This window comes from Hyla sarda, chromosome 10 (genome assembly GCF_029499605.1).
Source record: "Hyla sarda isolate aHylSar1 chromosome 10, aHylSar1.hap1, whole genome shotgun sequence".
Taxonomy (NCBI): domain Eukaryota; kingdom Metazoa; phylum Chordata; class Amphibia; order Anura; family Hylidae; genus Hyla; species Hyla sarda.
In genome coordinates this window covers 1,983,725-2,008,246 of record NC_079198.1, presented here as the reverse complement: position 1 = coordinate 2,008,246, position 24,522 = coordinate 1,983,725, and the positions used below count along the sequence as shown (strand labels likewise).

The 24,522-nt window shown below is 43.4% G+C and overlaps 1 long non-coding RNA gene across 9 annotated transcripts in view; it reads right to left on the bottom strand.

Annotated features, from left to right (window-relative positions):
- LOC130294460 (uncharacterized) overlaps window positions 1-1,441 on the bottom strand; it is a 189,308-nt gene extending 187,867 nt beyond the window's left edge. For 3 of the 9 annotated variants that reach the window (XR_008848495.1, XR_008848503.1, XR_008848502.1), the window contains exon 1: window positions 1,319-1,434. This is a non-coding gene — a long non-coding RNA (uncharacterized LOC130294460). Of the gene's footprint in view, window positions 1-1,318 lie in introns of all 9 variants that reach the window. The other 6 variants (XR_008848500.1, XR_008848501.1, XR_008848496.1 and 3 more) reach the window with 4 other exon arrangements.
- Between the last annotated feature and the right edge of the window lie 23,081 nt (window positions 1,442-24,522).

Here is a 24,522-nt window from a genome sequence, read left to right as displayed (position 1 = left end):
TTTTAAAAGCCCCTCCCCCAATAAAGTTTTAAATCACCCCTTTTCCCCATATTAATACAAAAAAGCGTAAAAAAAGATAAATAATAAATATTTGGTATCGTTGCATGCATAAATGTCCGAACTATAAAAATAAAATGTTAATGATCCCCTACGGCGAACGGCGTAAACGTAAAAAAAAAAATTCAAAAATTTTTTTTTTTGCTTTTTTATCACATCAAACTGCAAAAAAGTTTAATTAAAAGTGCTCAAAAAGTCACATATATACACGCAAATGTGGTACCAAAACAAACTACAGACTATGGCGCAAAAAATGAGCCCTCACACATCCCTGAATATGGAAAAATAAGAAGGTTAGAGGTGGTCAAAATAGGGCAATTTTAAAGGTAATCATTTTGTAAAAAAAAGTTTGAGATTTTTTCAAAGCAGTACAATAATAGAAATGTATGTAACCGTGGGGATCATATTAATCATATTGACCCAGAGAATAAAGAAAACATGTCATTTTTACCGTAAAGTGTACAGCGCAAAAACGAAATCCCCCAAATTTGTTAAATTATGATTTTCGATTAAATTTCGCTACATATAAATTATTTTACCATACATTTTAGGGTAAAATGAGAAATGTCATTACAAAGTACAACTGGTCACGCAAAAAACAAGCCCTCATATGGGTCTGGGAATGGAAATATAAAAGAGTTAGGAGTTTTAGAAGGCGAGGAGGAAAAAACAAAAACCCCAAAATAAAATTGGCTGCGTCCTTAAAGGAGTACTCCGACCCAGAGACATCTTATCCCCTATCCAAAGGATAGGGGATAAGATGTCTCATCGCTGGGGACCCCCGCAATCTTGTATTCGGCACCCACCTGTTTGAGCTGCACGCCGCGGTAACAGCCGGGTGACGACCACGGGGCCGGAGTATCGTGACGTCACGACTCCACCCCCGCTATGCAAGTCGGGGGCTCACACGGGGGCGGAGTAATGATGTCACGATACTCCGGCCCCATGGTCGCCGCCCGGCTGTTTGTGAGCTGGCACTGCGGGCGTGAAAATGGACTGAGTCCTTAAGGGGTTAAACAAAGAATAATTGGTTCCACAAAAAACAAGCCTATAGTTAGGTGTCACGTTTACCGCCATATAATGATCCCACATATAATAACATCGTCAATATCAGCAATATCACTTAGGATAATTGACATGGAAGTCTCCTGTAATTTACCTCAAATAATACATTTTATTACAAATATTCCAATACAGCCAATGGTGTTTTCCATAATGGTGTCAGACCCCGCACTACACCCGCATCCTCATCACTATTTACCTCAGACATGGACGATGACAGCTCCGTCCCCCGCGGCAGTAATATGGCGCTCACCTCCCACAGGACTCCGAGGGGGATCCGCGGGGAAGGCGGGAAAGGTTTCCTCCCTGGCTATTGGCCGCCGCGCATCACGTGACCACGCCTCACGTGACCACGCCTCACACGCGGTAGTGTGGTGTTAGTGGAGCCGCCGACATCAGTTGGTAATTAGCGCGCCAATCCCACAATCCCCCGCGGCTTGGCGCCAATTGTGACTGAGGAGACGGAGGAGCTCCCACAGCGGCCTGTGCGACTGCGATGAGAGGTGGGTGAAACCGCACAATGTGATCACTGACTGTGATATGAAACCGCACAATGTGATCACTGACTGTTATATGAGACCGCACAATGTGATCACTGACTGTTATATGAGACCGCACAATGTGATCACTGACTGTTATATGAGACCGCACAATGTGAACACTGACTGTTATATGAGACCGCACAATGTGATCACTGACTGTTATATGAGACCGCACAATGTGATCACTGACTTATATGAGACCGCACAATGTGATCACTGACTTATATGAGACCGCACAATGTGAACACTGACTGTTATATGAGACCGCACAATGTGATCACTGACTGTGATATGAGACCGCACAATGTGATCACTGACTGTTATATGAGACCGCACAATGTGATCACTGACTGTTATATGAGACCGCACAATGTGAGCACTGACTGTTATATGAGACCGCACAATGTGAGCACTGACTGTGATATGAGACCGCACAATGTGAACACTGACTGTTATATGAGACCGCACAATGTGATCACTGACTGTTATATGAGACCGCACAATGTGAACACTGACTGTTATATGAGACCGCACAATGTGATCACTGACTGTTATATGAGACCGCACAATGTGATCACTGACTGTGATATGAGACCGCACAATGTGATCACTGACTGTGATATGAGACCGCACAATGTGAACACTGACTGTGATATGAGACCGCACAATGTGATCACTGACTGTTATATGAGACCGCACAATGTGATCACTGACTGTTATATGAGACCGCACAATGTGATCACTGACTGTGATATGAGACCGCACAATGTGATCACTGACTGTGATATGAGACCGCACAATGTGATCACTGACTGTGATATGAGACCGCACAATGTGATCACTGACTGTTATATGAGACCGCACAATGTGATCACTGACTGTGATATGAGACCGCACAATGTGATCACTGACTGTTATATGAGACCGCACAATGTGAACACTGACTGTTATATGAGACCGCACAATGTGATCACTGACTGTGATATGAGACCGCACAATGTGATCACTGACTGTGATATGAGACCGCACAATGTGATCACTGACTGTTATATGAGACCGCACAATGTGATCACTGACTGTTATATGAGACCGCACAATGTGATCACTGACTGTTATATGAGACCGCACAATGTGATCACTGACTGTGATATGAGACCGCACAATGTGATCACTGACTGTTATGAGACCGCACAATGTGATCACTGACTGTTATGAGACCGCACAATGTGATCACTGACTGTGATATGAAACCGCACAATGTGATCACTGACTGTTATATGAGACCGCACAATGTGAACACTGACTGTGATATGAGACCGCACAATGTGAACACTGACTGTTATATGAGACCGCACAATGTGATCACTGACTGTGATATGAGACCGCACAATGTGATCACTGACTGTTATATGAGACCGCACAATGTGAACACTGACTGTTATATGAGACCGCACAATGTGAGCACTGACTGTTATATGAGACCGCACAATGTGATCACTGACTGTTATATGAGACCGCACAATGTGAACACTGACTGTTATATGAGACCGCACAATGTGATCACTGACTGTTATATGAGACCGCACAATGTGAACACTGACTGTTATATGAGACCGCACAATGTGATCACTGACTGTTATATGAGACCGCACAATGTGATCACTGACTGTTATATGAGACCGCACAATGTGATCACTGACTGTTATATGAGACCGCACAATGTGATCACTGACTGTGATATGAGACCGCACAATGTGATCACTGACTGTTATATGAGACCGCACAATGTGATCACTGACTGTTATATGAGACCGCACAATGTGATCACTGACTGTTATATGAGACCGCACAATGTGATCACTGACTGTTATATGAGACCGCACAATGTGATCACTGTTATATGAGACCGCACAATGTGATCACTGACTGTTATATGAGACCGCACAATGTGATCACTGACTGTTATATGAGACCGCACAATGTGAACACTGACTGTTATATGAGACCGCACAATGTGAACACTGACTGTTATATGAGACCGCACAATGTGATCACTGACTGTGATATGAGACCGCACAATGTGATCACTGACTGTGATATGAGACCGCACAATGTGATCACTGACTGTTATATGAGACCGCACAATGTGATCACTGACTGTTATATGAGACCGCACAATGTGATCACTGACTGTTATATGAGACCGCACAATGTGATCACTGACTGTTATATGAGACCGCACAATGTGATCACTGACTGTTATATGAGACCGCACAATGTGATCACTGACTGTTATATGAGACCGCACAATGTGAACACTGACTGTGATATGAGACCGCACAATGTGAACACTGACTGTTATATGAGACCGCACAATGTGATCACTGACTGTGATATGAGACCGCACAATGTGATCACTGACTGTTATATGAGACCGCACAATGTGAACACTGACTGTTATATGAGACCGCACAATGTGAGCACTGACTGTTATATGAGACCGCACAATGTGATCACTGACTGTTATATGAGACCGCACAATGTGAACACTGACTGTTATATGAGACCGCACAATGTGATCACTGACTGTTATATGAGACCGCACAATGTGAACACTGACTGTTATATGAGACCGCACAATGTGATCACTGACTGTTATATGAGACCGCACAATGTGATCACTGACTGTTATATGAGACCGCACAATGTGATCACTGACTGTTATATGAGACCGCACAATGTGATCACTGACTGTGATATGAGACCGCACAATGTGATCACTGACTGTTATATGAGACCGCACAATGTGATCACTGACTGTTATATGAGACCGCACAATGTGATCACTGACTGTTATATGAGACCGCACAATGTGATCACTGACTGTTATATGAGACCGCACAATGTGAACACTGACTGTTATATGAGACCGCACAATGTGAACAGTGACTGTTATATGAGACCGCACAATGTGAACACTGACTGTTATATGAGACCGCACAATGTGAACACTGACTGTTATATGAGACCGCACAATGTGAACACTGACTGTTATATGAGACCGCACAATGTGATCACTGACTGTGACATGAGACCGCACAATGTGATCACTGACTGTTATATGAGACCGCACAATGTGAACACTGACTGTTATATGAGACCGCACAATGTGAACACTGACTGTTATATGAGACCGCACAATGTGATCACTGACTGTTATATGAGACCGCACAATGTGAACACTGACTGTTATATGAGACCGCACAATGTGATCACTGACTGTTATATGAGACCGCACAATGTGATCACTGACTGTTATATGAGACCGCACAATGTGATCACTGACTGTTATATGAGACCGCACAATGTGATCACTGACTGTGATATGAGACCGCACAATGTGAGCACTGACTGTTATATGAGACCGCACAATGTGATCACTGACTGTTATATGAGACCGCACAATGTGATCACTGACTGTTATATGAGACCGCACAATGTGATCACTGACTGTTATATGAGACCGCACAATGTGATCACTGACTGTGATATGAGACCGCACAATGTGATCACTGACTGTTATATGAGACCGCACAATGTGAACACTGACTGTTATATGAGACCGCACAATGTGAACACTGACTGTTATATGAGACCGCACAATGTGAACACTGACTGTTATATGAGACCGCACAATGTGAACACTGACTGTTATATGAGACCGCACAATGTGATCACTGACTGTTATATGAGACTGCACAATGTGATCACTGACTGTTATATGAGACCGCACAATGTGAACACTGACTGTTATATGAGACCGCACAATGTGATCACTGACTGTTATATGAGACCGCACAATGTGATCACTGACTGTGATATGAAACGGCACAATGTGATCACTGACTGTTATATGAGACCGCACAATGTGATCACTGACTGTTATATGAGACCGCACAATGTGATCACTGACTGTTATATGAGACCGCACAATGTGATCACTGACTGTTATATGAGACCGCACAATGTGATCACTGACTGTTATATGAGACCGCACAATGTGATCACTGACTGTTATATGAGACCGCACAATGTGATCACTGACTGTTATATGAGACCGCACAATGTGATCACTGACTGTTATATGAGACCGCACAATGTGAACACTGACTTATATGAAACCGCACAATGTGATCACTGACTGTTATGAGACCGCACAATGTGATCACTGACTGTTATGAGACCGCACAATGTGAACACTGACTGTGATATGAGACCGCACAATGTGATCACTGACTGTTATATGAGACCGCACAATGTGAGCACTGACTGTTATATGAGACCGCACAATGTGAGCACTGACTGTTATATGAGACCGCACAATGTGAGCACTGACTGTTATATGAGACCGTACTATATGAACACTGATTGTGCCTGCCCCTTGCGCTCGGGTGTGGTTGAGCCTGCCCCTTGCGCTCGAGTGTGGTTGAGCCTGCCCCTTGCGCCTGGGTGTGGTTGAGCCTGCCCCTTGCGTCTGGGTGTGGTTGAGCCTGCCCCTTGCGTCTGGGTGTGGTTGAGCCTGCCCCTTGCGTCTGGGTGTGGTTGAGCCTGCCCCTTGCGTCTGGGTGTGGTTGAGCCTGCCCCTTGCGTCTGGGTGTGGTTGAGCCTGCCCCTTGCGCTCGGGTGTGATTGTGCCTGCCCCTTGTGCCTCGGTGTGCTTGAGCCTGCCCCTTGCGCCTGGGTGTGGTTGCGCCAGTCCATTGTGCCTGTCCCATGCGCCTGGGTGTGGTTGCTCCTGTCCCATGCGCCTGGGTGTGGTTGCGCCTGTCCCTTGCGCTAGGTTTGGTTGCGCCTGTCCCTTGCGTTAGGTTTGGTTGCGCACGTCCCTTCCTCCCCTTTTACACACATGGATTATCTTGTCCTCCCTTTGCGTTTTCACTATGGCTGTGAGGGGTTGGCATGAACATTTGTGTGACCCTCCATACACCACTGTCAGCCCGTTCTCTCATCACGCAGGACGTGTTTATTAGGGTTTCTACTGGTTCAGTGACAATCATTTGTCTGGGTGATCATGTGAAATGCTGTTTTATCCGTGTTCACACTATTGTATTCTGCATACATTTTTATATGGACATATAAACTACACATGTGGCTAAGAACAGCTGCGGATCCTCTCCCCAGGTCGCCCCAAGCTTCCATGACCCTTACACCACAGCGCTGGCCTGGAGATCGCTGGGCACCCCCATCCACAACATGGAAGTTTGGAGCTTCCGTGTTCATGAAGTCACGCCACGCCCCCTCCATTCAGGTCTATGGAAGGGGGCGTGACAGCTACAACTGTGCCGTCACGCCTCCTCCCATAGACATGAATGGCGGGGGTTATCCGGCACAGAGTGGAGTTCGCTCCGTCCACCAGATGACTGGGGTGCTGCAGCAGAGATGGCTGGACCCCCACAATTAGACATCTTATCCCCAATCCTTTGAATAGGGAGTAAGATGTTTTTTTGTAGACAACCCCTTCGATTTATTGCTCATTAACTTTAATGGGATTCCTCAATGTCATTCACACAGCAGAATTTCCGCATACGGAATTCTGCTGTGAAATTCTGTCTTCCGCAGTTCAGTAAAATATGTCTGGTCTTATATTTATCTGGACTCCGGCTGCAGAATCCCATTGAAGTCAATGGGGCGGTCTTTCTGCCGAATCCGCACAAACTATCACTGTTCAATTAAAAAAATCTATCTTTTTACTGAGATGCGGAATCATGCAGAATCCATGTGGAAATTTCTGTACGAATTCCACACTGATTACGCAGGTATTTAAAAACTACATAATTCTGCACCGAACCAATAGGGATGCAGAATTCATGCAGATAGGCAGATTTTCTGCCGTGTTAAAGGGGTACTCCGGTGGAAAACTTTTTTTATTATTATCATCTGGTGCCAGAAAGTTGAACAGATTTGTAAATTACTTCTATTAAAAAAGCTTAATCCTTCCAGTACTTATTAGCTGCTGAATACTACAGAGGAAATTATTTTCTTTTTGAAACGCAGAGCTCTCTGCTGACATCACGAGCACAGTGCTCTCTGGTGACATCTCTGTCCATTTTAGGAACTGACCAGAGCGACATATGTTTGCTATGGGGATTTTCTCCTGCTCTGGACAGTTCTTAAAATGGAAAGAGATGTCAGCAGAGAGCACTGTGGTCGTGATGTCAGCAGAGAGCACTGTGGTCGTGATGTCAGCAGAGAGCACTGTGCTTGTGATGTCAGCAGAGAGCTCTGTTCCAAAAAGAAAATAATTTCCTCTGTAGTCAGCAGCTAATAAGTACTGGAAGGATTAAAGGGGTATTCCAGGAAAAAACTTTTATATATAACAACTGGCTCCAGAAAGTTAAACAGATTTGTAAATTACTTCTATTAAAAAATCTTTCAATTATTATCAGCTGCTGAAGTTGAGTTGTTGTTTTCGGTCTGGCAACAGTGCTCTCTGCTGACATCTCTGCTTGTCTCGGGAACTGCACAGAGTAGAAGAGGTTTGCTATGAGGATTTGCTTCTAAACTGGGCGGTTCCCGAGACTTGTGTCATCAGAGAGAACTTAGACAGAAAAGAACAACTCAACTTCAGAAGCTCATAAGTACTGAAAGGATGAAGATTTCTGTTTATCTTTCTGGCACCAGTAGATAAAAAAAAGTAGTACCCCTTTCATGTGGCCTAACTAGTTTCTGTGATGTACCATGCAGACAGGCATTTCTTATCAGGAGAACACCGCAGTGGGGATCAGGCCAAATAAAGGGGGAGATTTATAAAAATAAAATAAAAAAAAACAATGCAGAGGAAAAGATGACCTGTTGCCTATAGAAACCATATTTTCAAAAAAGCCTCTAAAAATTAAAAGAAGTGATCTGATTGATTACTATGGGCAGCTGGTCAACTTTTTCTCTGCACAGGTTTGTATAAATCTCCCCTTATATTTTCACAGTGGTCCAGGCCACATTAAAGTTACTGTTATTTCTGAAAAGTTTGACTTGTCATGGAGTGATGTCAAAAGTTTTTATTGGTGGGGTGTGGATGTGAGACCCCCACCAATTGTTAGAACCAGCGGGGAGAAGTGCGCGGCTGATCGCTGTTTGTCACTTCTGTCTGGCACTCGGTGAAGACAGCCTCCATATACAACGGGGAGGAACAGCTCTCCGCCGCACACCTCTGCCCATTCACACGGCAGAATATCCACCCGCTCGGACATGTGCCGTCTCCATCGACTGTAATGCAGATTCTTCTGAAAGAACTTACATTCACTCTTTTGTCAGAGTCTAGAATTTTTATTTCTGCAGCAGAATTTTTCACTGTGGAAACTTGTATGCACGGTGCAGCAGAATCTTATTAAAAACAATGGGTGGCTGCAGCACCAGAATTTCAAAGCAGGATTTTTTAAGCTAGATTCCACCCAGAAATTGTTGTGTAAAAAACAACAACAAAATAATAAAATCGGAAGATAGGTGTCCATAGGCTTTAAAAGGGTACTCCGGTGGAAAACATTTTTTTGTAAAACAACTGGTGCCAGAAAGTTAAACAGATTTGTAAATTAATGATTGTAATGAGAAACAGCGTTCGGCACAGCCAGCCGTATAGCCTGTGAATCGCTCTTGATGAAACAGGTGTGTGTATATGTCGCTGCCGGTGGGGGGCTCAGCCAGGACAGAGTCAAACATCAAACATGCAGGAGAGCATTAGAAAATAAGCGGCACTCACCACGTCCAAGCTAGCGACAACTTCTTTATTTCTTTAACGTGCAGTAAGACATACAGGTCTGACGAAGTGCGGAAGCATGATACAGCTGTGACCTGTCTGCCGGATTCTCCAGCGTTCCTGTCTCCCTGCACCCGTATGTTTTACTGCACGTTAAAGAAATAAAGAAGTTGTCGCTAGCTTGGACGTGGTGAGTGCCACTTATTTTCTAATGCTCTCCTGCACATTTGAGATTTGTAAATTACTTCTATTAAAAAATATTTGTCCTTCCAGTACTTATTAGCAGCTGTATGCTACAGAGGAAATTCTTTCCTTTTTGAATTTCTTTTTTGTCTTGTCCACAGTGCTCTCTGCTGACACCTACCGTATTTTTCGTCCTGTAGGACGCACCGGCGTATAAGACGCACCCAATTTTTAGGGGCAAAATCTTAAAAAATAAAGATTTTGAACCCAATAGTGGTCTTCAACCTGCGGACCTCCAGATGTTGCAAAACTACAACTCCCAGCATGCCCGGACAGCCGTTGGCTGTCCGGGCATGCTGGGAGTTGTAGTTTTGCAACATCTGGAGGTTCGCAGATTGAAGACCACTGCATAGGAAGTAATACTCACGTGTCCCCGCCGCTCCGGACCCGTCACCGCTGCCCTGGATGTCGCTCCATCGCTGTCGCAGTGTCCCCGTCGCTCTGGAACGTCTCTGCTGCCGGCCGGGTATCCTCGCTCTCCGTCGCCGCCATCACGTCGTTACGCACGCCGACGCACGTACGCGATGACGTGATGACGAGGAAGGAGAGCGCCGGCATACAGGGGATCCCTGAACGGAGAAGACACCGAGGAGGCAGGTAAGGTCCCTCCCGGTGTCCTGTAAGCACTAACCCGGCTATTCAGTCGGGCTGTTCGGGACGCCGCCGTGTAATCGCTGAACAGCCGGGTTAGTGTCACTTTCCCTTCAGACGCGGTGGTCAGCTTTGATCGCTGCGTCTGAAGGGTTAATACAGGACATCACCGCGATCGGTGATGTCCTGTATTAGCCGTGGGTCCCGGCCGTTGATGGCCGCAGGGACAGCAACGATAGGGGCGTATTCGCCGTATAAGACGCACCGACTTTTTCCCCCCAGTTTTGGGGAAGAAAAAGTGCGTCTTATACGGCGAAAAATACGGTAATGCCCGTATCAGGAACTGTCCAGAGCAGGAGAAAATCCCCATAGCAAGCCTATGCTGCTCTGGACAGTTCCTGACAAGGACAGAGGTGTCAGCAGAGAGCACTGTGGGCAAGACAAAAAAGAAATTCAAAAAGAAAATAATTTCCTCTGTAGTCTACAGCTGCTAGTAAATACTGGAAGGATTAAGATTTTTAAATAGAAGTAATTTACAAATCTGTTTAACTTTCTGACACCAGTTCAAAAAAAAAGTTTTCCACCGGAGTACCCCTTTAACTATGATTGTCCTTATACCTAAACATTTTATTTAAAATAAGTTAATTGTCATTTTATTTCCTCCTGACAGATTCCATGTATAATGTATTCCCACCTCCATCTTGTTAGCAACATCCCAATTAATTTATCTGGGGCACATTGGCCCCCATTTATTAAGCTAAAACCGACTCGTTTTTTTGTCAGGTTATTTTGGCGCATAGCGTCTGCGATATGTCTGCATCATGAAAAGCAAACAAACCCTACATTACATTGTGAAAAGCCAGAAAAGGGGCGTGGTCATTCTGAAAAGAGGCGTGGTCGTTCCGAAAAGAGGCGTGGTCGTTCCGAAAAGGGGCGTGGTTTCTAAACCCGACCTATTTACTACTGAATTCACAGACAATCCTGGACATTTCCACCTAGAAGCAGCAGGTCAGAAAATGTTCCCGACTTGTAAATCTGTGAATCGTATCTGTAAATAGAGAGAAATCCTGCAAGTCTGAGGCTACGGTCCCACAAAGCGTTAATGCTGTGTACTTCACGCTAAGCAAAATGTGTGTTCAGTGAGGTTTGGGGGGAGCGCTATGTGGGACTGTAGCCTTAAAGGGGTACTCCGCCCCTAGAAATCTTATTCCCTATCCAAAAGGTAGGGAATAAGATGTCTGATTGCAGGGGTCCCGCCGGTGGCGCTGGGACCCCCGCAATCTCTGTGCAGCACCCGACATTCATTTAGAACGCTGGGTGCGGGTGGCGGAGGTCGTGACGTCACGTCCACGCCCCTCGACGCCATGCTCCCTCAATGCAAGTCTATGGGAGGGGGCGTGATGGCCGTCACTCCCTCTCCCATAGACATGCATGGAGGGGGCATGGTGTGAGGGCAAGAGGGGTGTGGCCGTGATGTCACGACCCCCGCCGCCCGCTCCAAGCATTTTGTTCCGAATGTTGGGGTAGCAGAATACCCCTTTAAACAACATTTCCCACTAGTAAACCCAACACACTCTGTAAACGAGGGCCATTGTCTACAAATAGAATATTTGTAAAAGAGGAGTGACGGGTACGTGTAATATTGGCAGCCCAGCTTTCCACATGACAGATGTGATGACACACACTGAATCCATCTCCAGTATATTGAGTATTTACAGAGTTTATTTTCTGTGAATTTGCCCCAAGTGTCTATTTCCACAGCTCAGGCCTGACACGACTTCCTACTGTTACACTGACTCCTACTTCTTTATTACCATCCGGGTTCCTTCGTCTTCCTGTACGGCCGTCGCTATCATCTGAAATTGGAATAAATGCTATGTAAAAACCTGGGAGTCAAATATTGTGACATATATTACGTAAACAATTACTGATAACTACATAAATGTGGATAAGATACGGGTAATAAAGCTGAATTGGGCGCCTGTCTACATGCAGTACACAGCAAACATTGAATGTGTTTTATTGGGGATTTTATTTAAATTTTTTTTTTTTTTGTAGAGTTTTTCTAATAGAAAATTCTAGAATCACAGCCAGTGGAAAAACACTACATAAAACACATTCTATGACCAGGATTTAACTTGTCTTTTTTTGTAAAAATGAACAACTAAAAAACACCTTACACCAGGTAGCTGGGAGTCAAGAGGAAAAGATAAAACGCCAGACTCACATGGTGTTTTTTTTTTTTTCTTTTCACCCTCTTGTTGCGTTTTTAGACTTGGAGCATATTTCCAAAATCACAACTTGTTGAGGGTATAGCGTTTTTCTGTTTTTGTTTTTTTGCAGTGTGTATTTAAAATTACCATTTTTCACAGAGCAGGGGCCCCGTACAAGAATCGCAGGGGGTCCTGGGGGTGCAGCCTTAGCCAATCATAGCTCATCTCACACTTCTACACACAGCCCAGAGCAGTTCAGAGTGAGGGAGGAAGTTCTCCCCTGTATGGCTTCAGATGATGTAACGCCTGCTGGGGAACATCCCTTCCCAGTCCGTGAATGTGACTGAGCAGAAAATACAGAGCAATATCAAGGTAGAAAACTGACAAATAATACATTTAAAGGCAGGGGGGGGGAGTTACAAGCCCCCTTCCACCACACACCAATCACCACCCACCACCACAAGGAGTTACACGCCCCCTTCCACCACACACCAATCACCTCCCACCACCACAAGGAGTTACACGCCCCCTTCCACCACACACCAATCACCTCCCACCAAAAGGGAGGGACACACCCCCTTCCCCTGAGAGGATTTCTAATGAAGATGTATTTTTATAATAAACATATACGTGATAGAGGCTTAAAAATGAGATGTGCATGGCCAGAATTAGCTATTGAGCTACATATTAATAGATTTTTTTTTTTTTTTTGTGGGATTTGACAGATACGCTTTAAAAAAAAAAAAGAAATCCACCAGGCAGCAGGGAATATGCTGCACATTTTGCTATAAGCAAACACACAGGGCTTTCCTGCCGCAGCCCTGTGTGTGCAGTAAGGTTGGGAGGCAGGCCTGGGAATTACAGTCACGCCGGCACGCTGACACGCCTCCCAACCTTACTGCACACACAGGGCTGCGGCAGGAAAGCAAACCTTACTTTTCAAATACATTCCTCGCTTTGTATTCCATAACTGCAATTAAAGATCTGAAAGTGGGAACGCAGCCTAAAAGGGGATTCTCAATAAATTGTAGGTAAAACTCCTAGAAGTATCTAATACGGGGGCTTACAGTTATATCTGCTTTCAAAGGGGTTTAAACCATTATTTATCCTTATGGCTTTATTTAAGGTCATTTTCACATCTATATGGTAACCGCGCTTTTAGATGGAAACAGCTGTGACATCACTATGTGATCTAAAGTATATATGTATTAGTGTAGGTATACACACAAAAAGTATCACAGCAGCATGTCCGTCAAACAAAGATGTGTAGCTTTATTCAACACCAAAATGCCAGAGCGACGTTTCGGCCATGTCACATGGCCATTGTCAACCCATACTATAGGCATAGCTATTGTGAGACTACATTTCCCAGCAAGCCCTGACATCCAGTGGCTATCCGGCCATACTGGGAGCTTTACGTTTCACAGGAGCCACAGGTCTGCTAATAAGTATAGGGTTTTAATGTGTTGGTACCCCTAGAAGAGATTGACAAGATTGGGGATAGAATTTTAATTGGTGTATTTGGGAGCACTGGCTTTGCTAAGTTTTTTTTTATTTTTTAAACATTTTGTAGAGAACCCCTTTAAATAGGAAGTAATTGCTCGTTATGATTAGTGGCGACACGCCTGATTGGTCGTGGCCATGTATCTGACCGAGCGATGAGACTGTGACAGTCTGACCACGGGCCATCGGCAGCAAATGTGATTTTTGCAGATAAGAAAAATCATTTTGATAAATCTTCCAGCTTTGGAGATGAGCGCTTCTCAATCATTTTGTCTTTTGTTTTATGTTTTTTTTTTTTTTTTTATTCATTCTCTTTGCCTTTCCTTTTTTATTATAATTTTTTTTCTCTTTAGCTCATTTTATCTCACTAGGCGGATAGAGGAGGGAAAGTTTAATCTGTGGACAGTTTTCTTTTCTTTTGTAATGTGTTTTTCTGCAGGAGGTGGGGGGCCGCAGAGCACGTATCTGCTTCGCTTGTGTATTTTAAAGGCGGCGGACAAAAATCAAAATATTTGAAAATGTATTTCATGGTAATTATGATAGATTTTATGGCTGGGTGGCAGTACTCAAAGGCAGACTGAATGCCTTAATTTGTATAGAAATTGTAATCATTTGTTCATTTCAAGGTGAAAATTGCATTTTTTAATTTAAATTGTATCCTGCCTGATAGTCTATTATGCAGTGAAATTGTCTGCATGTATCAATGGCTCTGTGTGGCTTCATGCTTGTTACGGACTTACTTATTCCCCATTCACTTTGTACACAGCCTCTATATTTGCACAGAAATGGGGTGGGCTTATTCCGAAGGGGCGGCTGCAGACATTTTTCTCTTCTTCGTATGTTTTCTCTGTGATGTTTAGGTGTAGGGCATATTATTATTTATTTAGTTATTTTTTGCCATTGGATTTTTCATGGCATTAATCAATGTTGTCACAAGAATCTCAATCACTCTGAACCTTCCAGGTATGGATTCTCTTTTTTATCTGGAAACCTGTGAATCTTATACATTTACTATTTCCAGAACAGTTCTAAATCTTAAGTCTAAAATGTTGCAATTATAAAGTTGTTTTTTTTTATATAATTTTTTTGATCTTGTTAATCACCATTGGATGAAGTCTACGTCTGGTGGTAGTGGTGCAGTACAACGCCACCTCATTACCATTTAACAAAGCATGCTGCCAAAACAGATTTTTGCCACGATTGTGATTGTAATGTTTATTTTTCATGTTGTAAAAAGATTGTATGTGTACATCTTAATTTTTCAATTTTTCTGAGCAAATTTTTCTTAATTAAAAAAATTCTGAGGATAGTTTCAGGTTTCTGCCACATTTTCACTTTTTTGACCATGTATATTGTTGTGGTTTTGGACATGGCCATTCAATGGGGCTAATCTGCATCTTTGATTTCTGATGTGTTTTCCACATGGAAATGCGCCATAGTTCATTGTAGGGCCTATGGCGTGTAGTCCCATTAAAAACTATGGGGCACACATTGCACACAAAAGGTAAGGATACCTAGATATACCAAAATTTGCTCCGAACGAGGCAGGGGGGAAACCAACCTTAAAGAGTCACCAAATAAAACTTTTAAAATAGTGTTTCTTGTGTAATTAGCAGACACATTCCCATTCACTTAAAAAATTATCAACATAAATATGTTTTAAATTTAATAGAAAAAATGGCCAATAGTTGGCTCTATTCTGTTCCCTGCCACAATTAATACAGTGAGTTTGGTCTCCACCCAGCCTGGCAGGAGACCAAACTCAGGAAGTGTTTCTCTGCACAGAGCTTAATTGACAGCTGCACAGAGCCTCACTGAAACATGCATGGAGCTTCGCTGAAAGCTGCACAGAGCTTGAGGTCTTCTATTCATCACAGCACTGCAACCATGTGAGGGCGGAAGTGGTCCCCCAGCAGGCTTCAGTGATGTCATGCCTACTTTCTCCTGCTGGGAGATTGCACTGTGTGAGCAAGAAGAAAGTTAAGATACACAGCTTTTTAGGAACTCTGACATTTTTTTGAAGCGTTAGGGAACAAAGCTTGAGGTAGTTTAGAAAAGTTTATTTGGTGACAGGTACTTTTTAAACTATGTTTTTACACAACATTATGGGCTGTATTTTGCTTGAGGCTATGTCCTCACACAGTTATTTCAGCAGTTTTTTTTGCTTTTGGTCATTATTTACATCCATTTATGAGTCAAAAAAACGACCTTAGGATGGGAACACACTACTAATAATTTTTTTTTGGGGCCAGAAACACTGTAACCAGAAGAAATGTAATACCCAAAAAGCATTTCGTTTTTTTTTTTTTTTTTTGCCGATTTTTTTTTTTTTTTTTTTTTTGCGGTTTCACACTTTTATAGAGTTTTTAGGCTCAGAGGTATCTTTCTAATCTCTCAACATACAGAGGGAATAACGTTTTTTCATGAAATTTTGGCAGTTTTCTTCCCATAATATTCTATTGGAAGAAAAAAAGATTTAGATATGTTCACATGGCGGAATTTCTGCGTAATGCCCAGCTGGCAGGATTCTGTTTGGACATCCCATCCACGACTCATCAGTCTGTGCCAGGACCACTGCGGAGGCCAGAATTTGAATTTCTGCCATGTGCACTGTCCAGCAGAAGCCCATTGAAAACGAAAACAATTGGAGACTGCTGCACTGCAATTTTTCTGCCGGGCTTTGCTCAGTAATTATGCAGTGTTCATAGGGCCTTATTGTCTAATACTTGTAAACTAGATAGTGTAAGACTATGTTCACACATTGGGTTTTTCTTTTTTTTTGGGGGGGGGGGTGGCTGTAATTTTTGTCTTTAAATGATTGCAAGAATGTGTGGGGCAAATGTAAATTTTTTTAAATCGAAAACTGAACAAAAATGAGTTCCTGTTACAGCTAGAGTAACATTTTTTACTTTTTATTTTTATATAGCTGCATTACTTCCCAAAAATGTATTAAAAAAGTGTTTTCCATAGCCTATGAATTTGTCAGCTTTATCATAGTAGCTCAGGCTAATAACTTTAGTGAATCTTTAGTCTAATGTTACACCTATTATCATTTGGCCTGAAATGCACCATTATTAAGCTGTGTCCTTCCCACTGTCATGCCTCTTGTCGGATGAGACACATAGTAAATATGGTGCAAGGCAGGATTGCCAGTTTTTTTACATAGATTGCACCAGAAGGGTGTCATTTTGAAATAGCAAATGTGCCCCACTGTGTGTGAAACCTCCTGTGACCTATATGAATGGTTCATTGTGACTGTTTATTTACCTCTATGTTTTGTTATAATGTAGTCTGTTTTTATGTTTGACTTGAACAATGTTGGTTTTATTTTTCTCAGACTTAAAGGGGTACTCCTACTACTCCGCTGCCCCAGCGTTCGGAACATTTTGTTCCGAATGTTTGGAACAGGCGGCGGGGGTCGTAATGTCACGCCCACACCCCTCGATGCTAGATCCCCAGTGCAGTGAATTGTCATGTGATTGTTACCCAGGAGGTATCAGTGACCATGGACCTAGGGGTGACCAATAGGACCCCACCAGAGCCTCCCCCATATAAGCCCTGGGTGGAGCCTCTGCACGCTCTCTTGCTTCCTAATGAGGTCAAGTCGAGCCTAAGTGTGTGTCCAGAGTCATAGGAGGCCTCAAGTCAAGTCTGCAACCACAGTCACAGTCTTGTCAGTCACAAGTCAGTCAAGTCACAGTCATCTGTCGAGTCAAAGTGGCCTGCACTAAATTGTCCACCTCTACTACAAGTCCCAGCAAGCCCTTAAGGCCTCTGAGTTACTGGTCACCTCCATGGCCCTGGCTGAACTGTATAGGCTTTTCCACCTGTCTAACCTCAGTAAAGATACCATTGTCCGTAACTTGGCGTCAGAGTCATTATTGCCCCCGTGCCTAGCCCAGGATCCAGCGGTATACCTTCTATTGGTATTGAGGATAAACCACGCCCTGATGTCACAAATACAAGGGGTTAATGCCATCTGCCCTCCATCTCACACCCCATACCACATTAGCATGTCAGAACGAGGTGATCAGCAGATGATGAGCAATTTGCTTGTTCAGCAGCTGATCGCTGGCCCTATCACACAGGCCATTATCACCGTCACCCACGATATATAGGGAAAGGATCCCCTAATGTGCTCAGCATGGATGTGACAACTGATCCCAATCACAACAGGCCCAATGATGGCCAACCCCATCTAAGCTAAGAATAGAGCGTCCACTTGTTGCTGAGACTTAGTGTCTTTTGAGGAGTCCTTACGGTTTCTGTGGCCTGTGTGAGCAGTAATAATGGCCAAGGTTACAGCCATATGAGCAGTATACGGTAACATTACATGAAGCATTACATTGAACTCTATGGGCTGCCCATATAGATGCGTTCTATATTCTACTCATATGTCGTAATAGCATTTAATGGGGTACTCCGCCCCTAGACATCTTATCCCCTATCCAAAGGATAGGGGATAAGATGTCAGATCGCCGCGGTCCCGCAGCTGGGGACCCCCAGGATCGCCGCTGCGGCACCGCATTGTCATTACTGCACAGAGAGAGTTCGCTCTGCACGTAATGACGGGCAATACAGGGCCGGGGCATCGTGACGTCACGGCTCCGCCCCTCGTCACATCACGGCCCACCCCCTCAATATGAGTCTATGGGAGGGGGCGTGGTGGTCGTCACGCCCCTGCCATATACTTGCATTAAAGGGGCGGGCCGTGATATAACAAGGGGCAGAGCCATGATGTCACGCTGCTCCGCCCCCTGCATCGCCCATCATTACGCACAGAGCGAACTCACTCTGTGCAGTAATGATAGCGGGTTGCCGCATCGGCGATCCTGGGGGTCCCCAGCAGCGGGACCACGGCGATCTGACATCTTATCCCCTATCCTTTGGATAGGGGATAAGATGCTAGGGGCGGAGTACCCCTTTAATGGGTTCTCTAAGGGTATGGTTACAGGGCAGAATGTCTGTGCGGAATTCTTCCAGAATATTCTGCATGATCATTCCCATTGATTTCAATAGAATTCTGCTGCACTCTGCACATCTTCTGCGGAAATCGCGATTCTGGCATCTGCAAAAAGAATAGATTTGTCTATTCTTTTTGTGGATTTAAAGGGCAAATCTGGCGCTAAGACATCTTATTCCCTTTCCAAAGCATAGGCAATGCATTTCTGAGTAAAGGGGTACTCCGGCACTAAGACATCTTATCCCCTATCCAAAGCACAGCTGTCATGCCACCCTCCCATAGGCTTGCATTGAGGGGGCGAAGCGTGACGTCACACGGGGGCGATAGGGGATAAGATGTCTTGGCGCCGGAGTACCCCTTTAACTCAGAAATGTATTGCCGTCTATGAGATGGACATTGCGTGCATTTTACGCCGTTAACATGGCCTAAAAACAACCACTCCGTCAACCTTAAAGGGGTACTCCATTGGGAAATTTTTTTTTTTTAAATCAACTGGTGCCAGGAAGTTAAGCAGATTAGTAAATTACTTCTATTAAAAAATCTTTATCCTTCCAGTACTTTTTAGCAGCTGTATGCTACAGAGGAAATTCTTTTCTTTGAATTTATTTTCTGTCTGTCCACAGTGCTCTCTGCTGACACCTGATGCCCGTATCAGGAACTGTACAGAGCAGCAGAAAATCCCCATTGCAAACCTATGCTGCTCTGGACAGTTCCTGACATGGACAGAGGTGTCAGCAGAGAGCACTGTGGACAAGACAAAAAAGAAATTAAAAAAGAAAATAATTTCCTCTGTAGCTTACAGCTCCTAAAAAGTACTGGAAGGATTAAGATTTTTTAATAGAAGTCATTTACAAATCTGTTTAACTTCCTGGCACCAGTTGATTTAAAAAACAAACAAACATGTTTTCCACCGGAGTACCCCTTTAAGGGCACCCTGCTCAGTAGGTGGTCTCAGCTCATGGTCTACCATTCAACAACCAACACTGTTGCTGAAGACTTTCACCATAGGACTGCAGCAATATCACTATTACATTACTCACTGCTGTGTGAAATCCTCTACACAACATTATTATTTGGGGTTCCTTAAAAACGAGACAACAAAGCAGCCCCTTACTCCTGCACAACTTGTTCTGTATCCAGGATAGAATGCATAATCACCTCTGCTATATAATCTCCGGGACCAAGGTTCTAGCCCTTTAAGGCCGAGCACAGCTGTGATTCTTCTCTCTGCTTTTGGAGAGGATGCTAAATTAAGTTATGTGCAGCTTGGGAGCAGGAGCCAGATGCATCAGGAAACAGGCTTGTTATGTATTCATGAGCTATGAGGCGGATAAATAAAAGGATTCATTACTGAGCCGAGTGTTACTAATGATAGATACCTGGTGCCGCACACCTCCGAAAATCAAATGCGTCACACTCAGATAGAAAATTCATTCTCTTTATCCTGAGTTCTCAGCTCAATGGGAAACTTCCCCTCCCGGCCCCCATCTAATTCTGTATTTACTAAGTGACATTTACAATTCCATCGCTATTATGTCCTACCAGGGCCTCTGTACCTCCTGTCATGACCTTACCATTAGCCGCAAATTGGAAGCCGGTCAGTTTAGTGGATAGTCCGATAGTCTCTGCGGTTGTTCCTGTGCTGAGAACATTATGGTTTAAAGGGACGCAAAGGGGTAAAATGGTGTCCGATGTTTACTAGAAGCGAGCTAGGTGTTGTGAATTGGACATTATTATAGACAGATATGCACCATAACTGCAGTTTTCTCCCATTTAAGTCACTTGATAAACATCATCTTAATGTTGTGTAAATTAAACCATAGTATACAATGTTCCCCAACCTGTGGTTCTACATTTGTTGCAAAACTGCAACTCGCGATACTCCCCTGGCTCCGGAAAGTTAAAAAGATTTGTAAATTACTTCTATAAAAAAAAATCTTAATCCTTCCAAATAATTCCGCGGGTAATCCACCTGTTGAACGTACCATAAGGCCATGTTCACACAACTACATTTTCAAGCGGAATCTGGCAGAAAAATTTGGACATTCTGTTGCAGCAGAGTCCCATAGCTTTTTATGGGATTTTGCTGCACCACGTACACACGGCAGAACTTGTGGGGCGGAAACATCTGCTGCCGACTCCGGCTGGAAATGTATTGCCATCTATGAAGATAGGGCATCTTCTGCTATTTGTGGAATGTCCGCCCGTGTTTTCTGGGTGGACATTCTGCAAATGTTCCACCACCGTGTTTCCCAACCAGGGTGCCTCCAGGTTTTGCAAAACTACAACTCCCAGCATGCCTGGACAGCCAAAGGCTGCCAATGGCTGTCCAGGCATGCTGGCAGTTGTAGTTTTGCAACATCTGGAGGCACCCTGGTTGGGAAACACTGATGTAAACATATAAAAGTGCACATACATTGCAGATTTTCATGAATAAAAATCTGCAGCTTATTTATAGTATCAGCAACGTGAATGAGATTTTAGGGAATCTTGACCTACAGTTCAGATTGTAAACCTGTCAATTTATGTTGTGGATACGTTGTGGATTTTCACTACCTAAAGGGGTATTCCAGGAAAAAAAATATTTTTATATATCAACTGGCTCCACAAAGTTAAACAGATTTGTAAATGACTTCTATTAAAAAATCTTAATCCTTCCTATAATTATCAGCTGCTGAAGTTGAGTTGTTCTTTTCTGTCTGATAACAGTGCTCTCTGCTGACATCTCTGCTTGTCTCGGGAACTGCACAGAGTAGAAGAGGTTTGCTATGGGGATTTGCTTCTACTCTGGACAGTTCCCAAGACAGGTGTCATCAGAGAGCACTTAGACAGAAAAGAACAACTCAACTTCAGCAGCTCATAAGTACTGAAAGGATTAAGATTTTTTAATAGAAGTAATTTTTAAATCGGTTTAACTTTCTGGAGCCAGTTTTCCTGGATAACCCCTTTGAATGGAGTCAACATTTGCAACAAATCTGCAAGAAGAATTTTATTATTGTGAGTTTTACCACAAAAACACTGCAGATCCAAAGTGAACAATGGGGTTCAGTGGATTGTCATCCTGCAGTTTTATTTCACAACACCTCCCCATATAGAAACGAATACTCTTAGGACAATAAAGGCTTATTCACCTTTGCTTTTATGTTGTTTTTTTGACACACTTTTGCTAATTTCCAGCCAAACTGTGACAATTCGCAGATATTTTGGAACATTTTTGCAAAAACTTAAGATACACTATATAAACAAAAAAATCCCGACTGTTCTGACTTCTTTTCTAGCCGTGTGGTTAAAATTGTCTGGGTGCCACTCGGAATATCCATATAGTTTGCAGGAGGAGATACATCACTGTATACACGGGGTCGGCCATTGACCCTTTTATTGAAGCAGAATTTCGGGCTACGAGAACAATTGTTGTTTCTAGTTGATTGTTGTTTTCTGATAAATGAATCCTGGATATTAAACCTCATTTAGACGGTGCTACGTGTCTTTTCCTGATCCAGCATATCAATCATGGGAATCCTGGGATGACTGGAGGCCTCTCTCCAGAGCTCGGCTGTCATCTGGCCAGGAGGATGCAGGTGAGGAGATTTTCACGGTTATTCACAATGCGCCGCGTCACCTAATGAAAAGCGACTGCAAAGAGTCAGGAGGCATTTGAAAAGTGAATTTTGTATGGCGGATGTAACAAAATCTGTGCGGGTTAATTGTCTCTCATGTTAAGCGGTGTTAATGAAAGAAGGCAATAGCACCAAATAATGTGTCCTCTAATCCTCCTGAAATGTAAACAATGAAAATAATAATTCATCAAAAGTCTGCGTGCACGTGAAAAGAAGTGCAATGTGCCACACACAAACTGCACAGGGATGTGTCCAGTCACAAGCCCCCTCCAAATACAGAGAGCCCCACAAACCCTCCCCAACTCTCCACTCCAGAAGGTTCCTACAGGGGTTGGGGATTTATCAATGCTAAGGGAGACCCATCTTGCCTCTGACTTTTATCTGGACTACCACCGCAGTGTCCATTAAAGGGGTTATCCACAACAAGGTGATTTTAGTACTTCCTGCCAGACAGTAATGGACATGTTTAGGGAGACTCTGTGGGGGTCTTGAGGCTAAATGGCTGTGTCCTGAGTCCCCCATAATACTGCTGGTTTTATTTTGTGAAATGGCTGTTAGAGTTCCCTCCCTCCAACTACAAATCCCTTGTTTGTAAGTGTGAGGTCACTTTTCTCTCTCCCAAACATCAGCTACCCCACCAATTGAATCACATCTGGGACATTCTCTGTAGCCCCTCAGTGGTTGCTCCACCCATTGAAGCACAGACAGGCTCCCTTTCAACACCTGAATTGTCATGAAATATCTCAGGACGCACTGCAACCTGGGAAAACCTGAGACAACACTCATTTTGTATGCTGTTAAACATCGGGGAAAAGAAGCACATAAGAATTGCGAGACCACCATCAAACACAAGTGCAGACACTATATTATGAACTACACTAACTTAACAGCCCCTGGGATACCCCTTTAAGTCAAGGTTAGGCCAGGTTTGCAGGGGGTAAGAACACAACCCATGTGGCCACTTGCTCTATAAGCTTGAAATCTGGTGAACTAAACTTTGAAAATACATTCTACATTGGCAAATGCCACTTTTATGTCAGTGAGTGGCAATGATGGTATAAAGCATACAGTCACATGACCTGGCGGCGGAGCTCTTACTATGTAGCTGTCATTAGAAATCCCACCATGCATTGTTTCCTGCTCTGGTAAAAAGAATCCTAAAATACACACACATGAGAATCTTACAGCTTAACAAAACCAACGTTGTTTGTAATAATATTACATATTTTCTGTGGTGACGTTTGGAACATCCGACTGCTGGAGCCGGCGACGGGAGCTCGTGACGTCATAGCCCCTGACGATGTCATGCCCCCTCCCATAGACTTGCATTGAGGGGAAGTGGCGTGACGTCATGCAGGACTATGACATCACAAGCTCCCGGCGCCGGCTCCAATGTTCGGAACAGTTTGTTCCAAACGCTGAGCAGCGGAGTACCCCTTTAACCAGAGCAATTTGAAAAATGAAACTGACTTTTTTTTCTTCTTCAAATGTTTAACCCGTTAAGGACCAAGCATTTTTCTGTTTTTACACTTTCGTTTTTTCCTCCTTACCTTTTAAAAATCATAACCCTTTCAATTTTGCACCTAAAAATCCATTTTTATTTATATTGAATAATCTGTTTCTGCATAATTATAATTGTGATGTTCTCTTCATTTATATTCTTTTTATTTAAAATCTGAGAAAATGGACGCAATTTAAAATTTTTATAGGCACTTTTTTATAAAAGGAATCAAAACATATTTATTGTTTTGTACTTTCATTTACTTTCATGTCTGCATTCTTCTATTGCCGCCTATCCATGTTGTAATAGTAAATCTAACGTGGCAGCCACAGAGGCCTTAAAGGGGTATTCCAGGAAAAAAAAAAAAAAAATATATATATATATATATATATATATATATATATATATATATATATATATCAACTGGCTCCAGAAAGTTAAACAGATTTGTAAATTACTTCTATTAAAAAATCTTAATCC